The following is a 5,514-nucleotide window of genomic DNA, read 5'->3' as shown; positions in this document are numbered from 1 at the left end:
AGAGAGAAGCAGAGAGAAAAGCAGAGAGAAGCAGAGAGAGAAGCAGAGAGAGAAGCAGAGATAGAAGCAGAGAGAAGCAGAGAGAAAAGCAGAGAGAAGCAGAGAGAGAAGCAGAGAGAAAAGCAGAGAGAAAAGCAGAGAGAGAAGCAGAGAGAAGCAGACATAGAAGCAGAGAGAGAAGCAGAGAGAAGCAGACATAGAAGCAGAGAGAGAAGCAGAGAGAAGCAGAGAAGAAAAGCAGAGAGAGAAAAAAGCAGAGAGAGAAGCAGAGAGAAGCAGACATAGAAGCAGAGAGAGAAGCAGAGAGAAGCAGACATAGAAGCAGAGAGAGAAGCAGAGAGAAAAGCAGAGAGAAAAGCAGAGAGAGAAGCAGAGAGAAGCAGACATAGAAGCAGAGAAGAAGCAGAGAGAAAAGCAGAGAGAAAAGCAGAGAGAGAAGCAGAGAGAAGCAGAGAGAGAAGGAGAGAGAAAAGCAGAGAGAAGCAGAGAGAGAAACAGAGAGAGAAGCAGAGAAAAGCAGAGAAGAAGCAGAGAGAAAAGCAGAGAGAAGCAGAGAGAAAAAGAGAGATAAGCAGAGAAAAGCAGAGAAGAAGCAGAGAGAGAAGCAGAGAGAGAAGGAGAGAAGAAGCAGAGAGAAAAGCAGAGAGAAAAGCAGAGAGAGAAGCAGAGAGAGAGCAGAGAGAGAAGCAGAGAGAGAAGCAGAGAGAGAAGCAGAGAGAAGCAGACATAGAAGCAGAGAAGAAGCAGAGAGAAAAGCAGAGAGAGAAGCAGAGAGAGAAGGAGAGAAGAAGCAGAGAGAAAAGCAGAGAGAAAAGCAGAGAGAGAAGCAGAGAGAAGCAGAGAGAGAAGGAGACATAGAAGCAGAGAGAAGCAGAGAGAAGCAGAGAGAAGCAGACATAGAAGCAGAGAAGAAGCAGAGAGAAAAGCAGAGAGAAAAGCAGAGAGAGAAGCAGAGAGAAAAGGAGAGAGAGAAGGAGAGAGAGAAGCAGAGAGAGAAGCAGAGAAGAAGCAGAGAGAGAAGGAGAGAGAGAAGGAGAGAGAGAAGCAGAGAGAGAAGCAGAGAGAAGGAGAGAGAGAAGCAGAGAGAGAAGGAGAGAGAGAAGCAGAGAGAGAAGGAGAGAGAGAAGGAGAGAGAGAGAGAGAGAGAGAGAGAGAGAGAGAAGGAAGAGAGAGAAGCAGAGAGAGAAGGAGAGAGAGAAGCAGAGAAGAAGCAGAGAGAGAAGCAGAGAGAGAAGGAGAGAGAGAAGCAGAGAAGAAGCAGAGAGAAAAGCAGAGAGAGAAGGAGAGAGAGAAGCAGAGAGAAGCAGAGAGAAAGCAGAGAGAGAAGGAGAGAGAGAAGCAGAGAGAAGCAGAGCGCGAAGCAGAGAGAGAAGCAGAGAGAGAAGGAGAGAGAGAAGGAGAGAGAGAAGCAGAGAGAGAAGGAGAGAGAGAAGCAGAGAGAGAAGCAGAGAGAGAGAGGAGAGAGAGAAGCAGAGAAGAAGCAGATAGAAAAGCAGAGAGAGAAGGAGAGAGAGAAGGAGAGAGAGAAGGAGAGAGAAGGAGAGAGAGAAGGAGAGAGAGAAGCAGAGAGAAGCAGAGCGCGAAGCAGAGAGAGAAGCAGAGAGAAGCAGAGAGAGAAGGTGAGAGAAAAGCAGAGAGAAGCAGAGAGAGAAGCAGAGAGAAAAGCAGAGAGAAGCAGAGAGAGAAGGAGAGAGAGAAGGAGAGAGAGAAGCAGAGAGAAGCAGAGCGCGAAGCAGAGAGAGAAGCAGAGAGAAGCAGAGAGAGAAGGTGAGAGAAAAGCAGAGAGAAGCAGAGAGAGAAGCAGAGAGAGAAGCAGAGAGAAAAGCAGAGAGAAGCAGAGAGAAAAGCAGAGAGAAAAGGAGAGAGATGCAGAGAGAAAATGAGAGAGAAGCAGAGAGAAGCAGAGAGAAAGGCAGAGAAGCAGAGAGAAAAGGAGAGAGAAGCAGAGAGAGAAGCAGAGAAAAGCAGAGAAGCAGAGAGAGAAGCAGAGAGAAGAGCAGAGAGAAGCAGAGAGAAAAGCAGAGAGAAGCAGAGACAGTAGCAGAGAGAGAAGCAGAGAGAGAAGCAGAGAGTGGGGGAGCAATGAAAAAATGGTTTTGGTTACCAATTTATTACTGCACATGCTCAGTGCCCTTGTCACCTCTTGGAGTCTCATCCTGAATACAATTACTCTTGTTGTTTCTATGGGGAAATGCAAATCTATTTGTACAACAACACTGGTACTACTTTTATAAATGGTAAAAATAAATGACTAAATAGTGATATGATATGTGACCTTATTGCATCATGAGAGAGCGAAAGAACTGTCTGTGTGTGTGTGTGTGTGAGAGTGAGAGACAGTGAGATCGAGAACGAGAAAGGAGTGAGAGAGACAGAGAGCAGGACGGGACACTCACGTTTCTCCTGTACAAACAGATATCCCTCCATGGTGTCATGGCTGATGCTCTTGTGTTCATGGGGGTTCTCCTTCATCTTCCTCATCAGACACTCCACCTCAGACCGGGTGCTTTCAAAACGGTTCCGCGTCTTAACAGGAGGAGAGGAGACAGAATGATGGAAACATCCCACCTACCATCCTGCATTCTGAGCTATTGACCACTGTCTACAGTTGTTGGGTTAGAGCTATTGACTGCTGTCTACAATTGTTGTGTTAGAGCTATTGACTGCTGTCTACAGTTGTTGGGTTAGGGCTATTGACCACTGTCTACAGGTGTTGGGTTAGAGCTATTGACCACTGTCTACAGTTGTTGGGTTAGAGCTATTGACCACTGTCTACAGTTGTTGGGTTAGAGCTATTGACCACTGTCTACAGTTGTTGGGTTAGAGCTATTGACCGCTGTCTACAGTTGTTGGGTTAGAGCTATTGACCACTGTCTACAGTTGTTGGGTTAGAGCTATTGACCACTGTCTACAGTTGTTGGGTTAGAGCTATTGACCACGGTCTACAGTTGTTGGGTTAGAGGTATTGACTGCTGTCTACAGTTGTTGGGTTAGGGCTATTGACTGCTGTCTACAGTTGTTGGGTTAGAACTATTGACCACTGTCTACAGTTGTTGGGTTAGAGCTATTGACCGCTGTCTACAGGTGTTGGGTTAGAGCTATTGACCACTGTCTACAGTTGTAGGGTTAGAGCTATTGACCACTGTCTACAGTTGTTGGGTTAGAGCTATTGACCACTGTCTACAGTTGTTGGGTTAGAGCTATTGACCACTGTCTACAGTTGTTGGGTTAGAGCTATTGACCACTGTCTACAGTTGTTGGGTTAGAGCTATTGACCACTGTCTACAGTTGTTGGGTTAGAGCTATTGACCACTGTCTACAGTTGTTGGGTTAGAGCTATTGACCACTGTCTACAGGTGTTGGGTTAGAGCTATTGCCTTGAAAGGCCACTGGGTTGGCAAAAGATGTAATGTATGGCATGTAAGATGTAATGTATGGCCTGTAATGTATGGCATTAACATGTATCTTACATTCTGAATGCTGATGGTGAGGTCTGTCTTGAAGTGGTTGAAGTCTTTTGCCAGCTCGTACCCATGATGGTAGTAAGTAAACAGCCCTTGAAGGAATGCCAGCAACTAGAATTAATGTAGAGGATGACAGGGAAAAGAAACACGGTTGAGAAACATTCCTCTCAACTCAATTAAATGAAATCAACCAAATCTACTCTAATTTGCTTTCGAAGGTACTTGTTGTCAGCTACATTCTAAAGCTACATATGTAGGATCTTAATTTGATGACTCTGTCGCAGGAGAACTTTCCTGAAATGCAGGAAATTGAAGTGTATTCGAGGTTAAAAAAAGCTTTTTGAAGTTTGTCATTTCCACTTTGAAAATTCAGACTTGATTTTTCCTTAGGAAAAATGAATCAACCCCTACAAATATGTCTGTTAATTATAATCCACATACTGTAATAATTCACATTTGTACACGTATCTACATAATGAAGACAGTGTGTTTCATAGAGAGATGAGGTGATTGAGCATGAAAGTTGTATAGACTAAAGTAACTGTAGAACAGTAACAAGCATATCGTTACACCTCGCAATAACATCTGCTAAACACGTGTATGTGACCAATAAAAGTTTATTTGATTTGAGTTGTACAGTAACAGTAGTGAAGTAACTGTAGTACAGTAACAGTAGTAGAAAACAGTAGTCACCGTAGTAAAGTAACAGTAGTAACAATAGTACAGTAACAGTAGTACAGTAGCAGTAGTAACAGTAGAACAGTAACAGTAGTACAGCAGCAGTAGTAAGAGTAGAACAGTAACAGTAGTACAGTAGCAGTAGTAACAGTAGAACAGTAACAGTAGTACAGTAGCAGTAGTAAGAGAGAACAGTAACAGTAGTACAGCAGCAGTAGTAACAGTAGAACAGTAACAGTAGTACAGTAGCAGTAGTACAGCAGCAGTAGTAACAGTAGAACAGTAACAGTAGTAAACAGTAGAACAGTAACAGTAGTACAGGAGCAGTAGTAACAGAAACAGTAACAGTAGAACAGTAACAGTAGTACAGTAACAGTAGTAGAGTAACAGCAGAACAGCAACAGTAGTAACAGTAGTAACAGTAGTAACAGTAGAACAGTAACAGTAGAACAGTAACAATAGAACAGTAGAACAGTAACAGTAGTACAGCAACAGTAGTAGAGTAACAGTAAACAGTAACAGGAACAGTAACAGTAGTAGAGTAACAGTAGTAGAGTAACAGTAGTAGAGTAGCAGCAGTAGAGTAACAGCAGAGTAACAGTAGTAGAGTAACAGTAGTACTGCAACAGTATTACAGCAACAGCAGAAAATTAACAGTATAACAGTAACAGTAGAACAGCAACAGTAGTAACAGTTGTAACAGCAGTACAGTAACAGTAGAACAGTAACAGCAGAACAGTAACAGTAGTACAGAACAGTAACAGTAGTACAGTAACAGTATTATTGTAACAGTAGTACAGTAACAGTAGTATAGTAACAGTAGAACAGTAACAGTAACAGTACAGTAGTAGTAACAACAGAACAGTAACAGAACAGCAAATGCTTAACAGTAACAGTAGTATAGTAACAATGGTATAGTAACGGTAGTATAGTATTGTAGAACAGTAATAGCCTAACAGTAACAGTAGTATAGTAACAGTAGTATAGTAACAGTAGTATAGTAACAGTAGAACAGTAACAGTAGTATAGTAACAGCAGAATAGTAACAGTAGTATAGTAACAGTAGAACAGTACAGTAGTATAGTAACAGTAGATCAGTACAGAACAGTAACAGTAGTATAGTAACAGTAGATCAGTAACAGTAGAACAGTAACTGTAGTATAGTAACAGTAGAACAGTACAGTAGAACAGTAACAGTAGTATAGTAACAGTCGTATAGTAACAGAACAGTAACAGTAGTATAGTAACAGTAGAACAGTAACAGTAGATCAGTAACAGTAGAACAGTAACTGTAGTACAGTAACAGTAGTACAGAAGCAGTAGTAACTGTACTACAGTAACAGTAGTACAGTAACAGTAGAACAGTAACTGT

Source organism: Oncorhynchus tshawytscha, unplaced genomic scaffold (genome assembly GCF_018296145.1).
Source record: "Oncorhynchus tshawytscha isolate Ot180627B unplaced genomic scaffold, Otsh_v2.0 Un_contig_5793_pilon_pilon, whole genome shotgun sequence".
NCBI lineage: Eukaryota > Metazoa > Chordata > Actinopteri > Salmoniformes > Salmonidae > Oncorhynchus > Oncorhynchus tshawytscha.
This window is presented reverse-complemented; position numbering follows the sequence as displayed.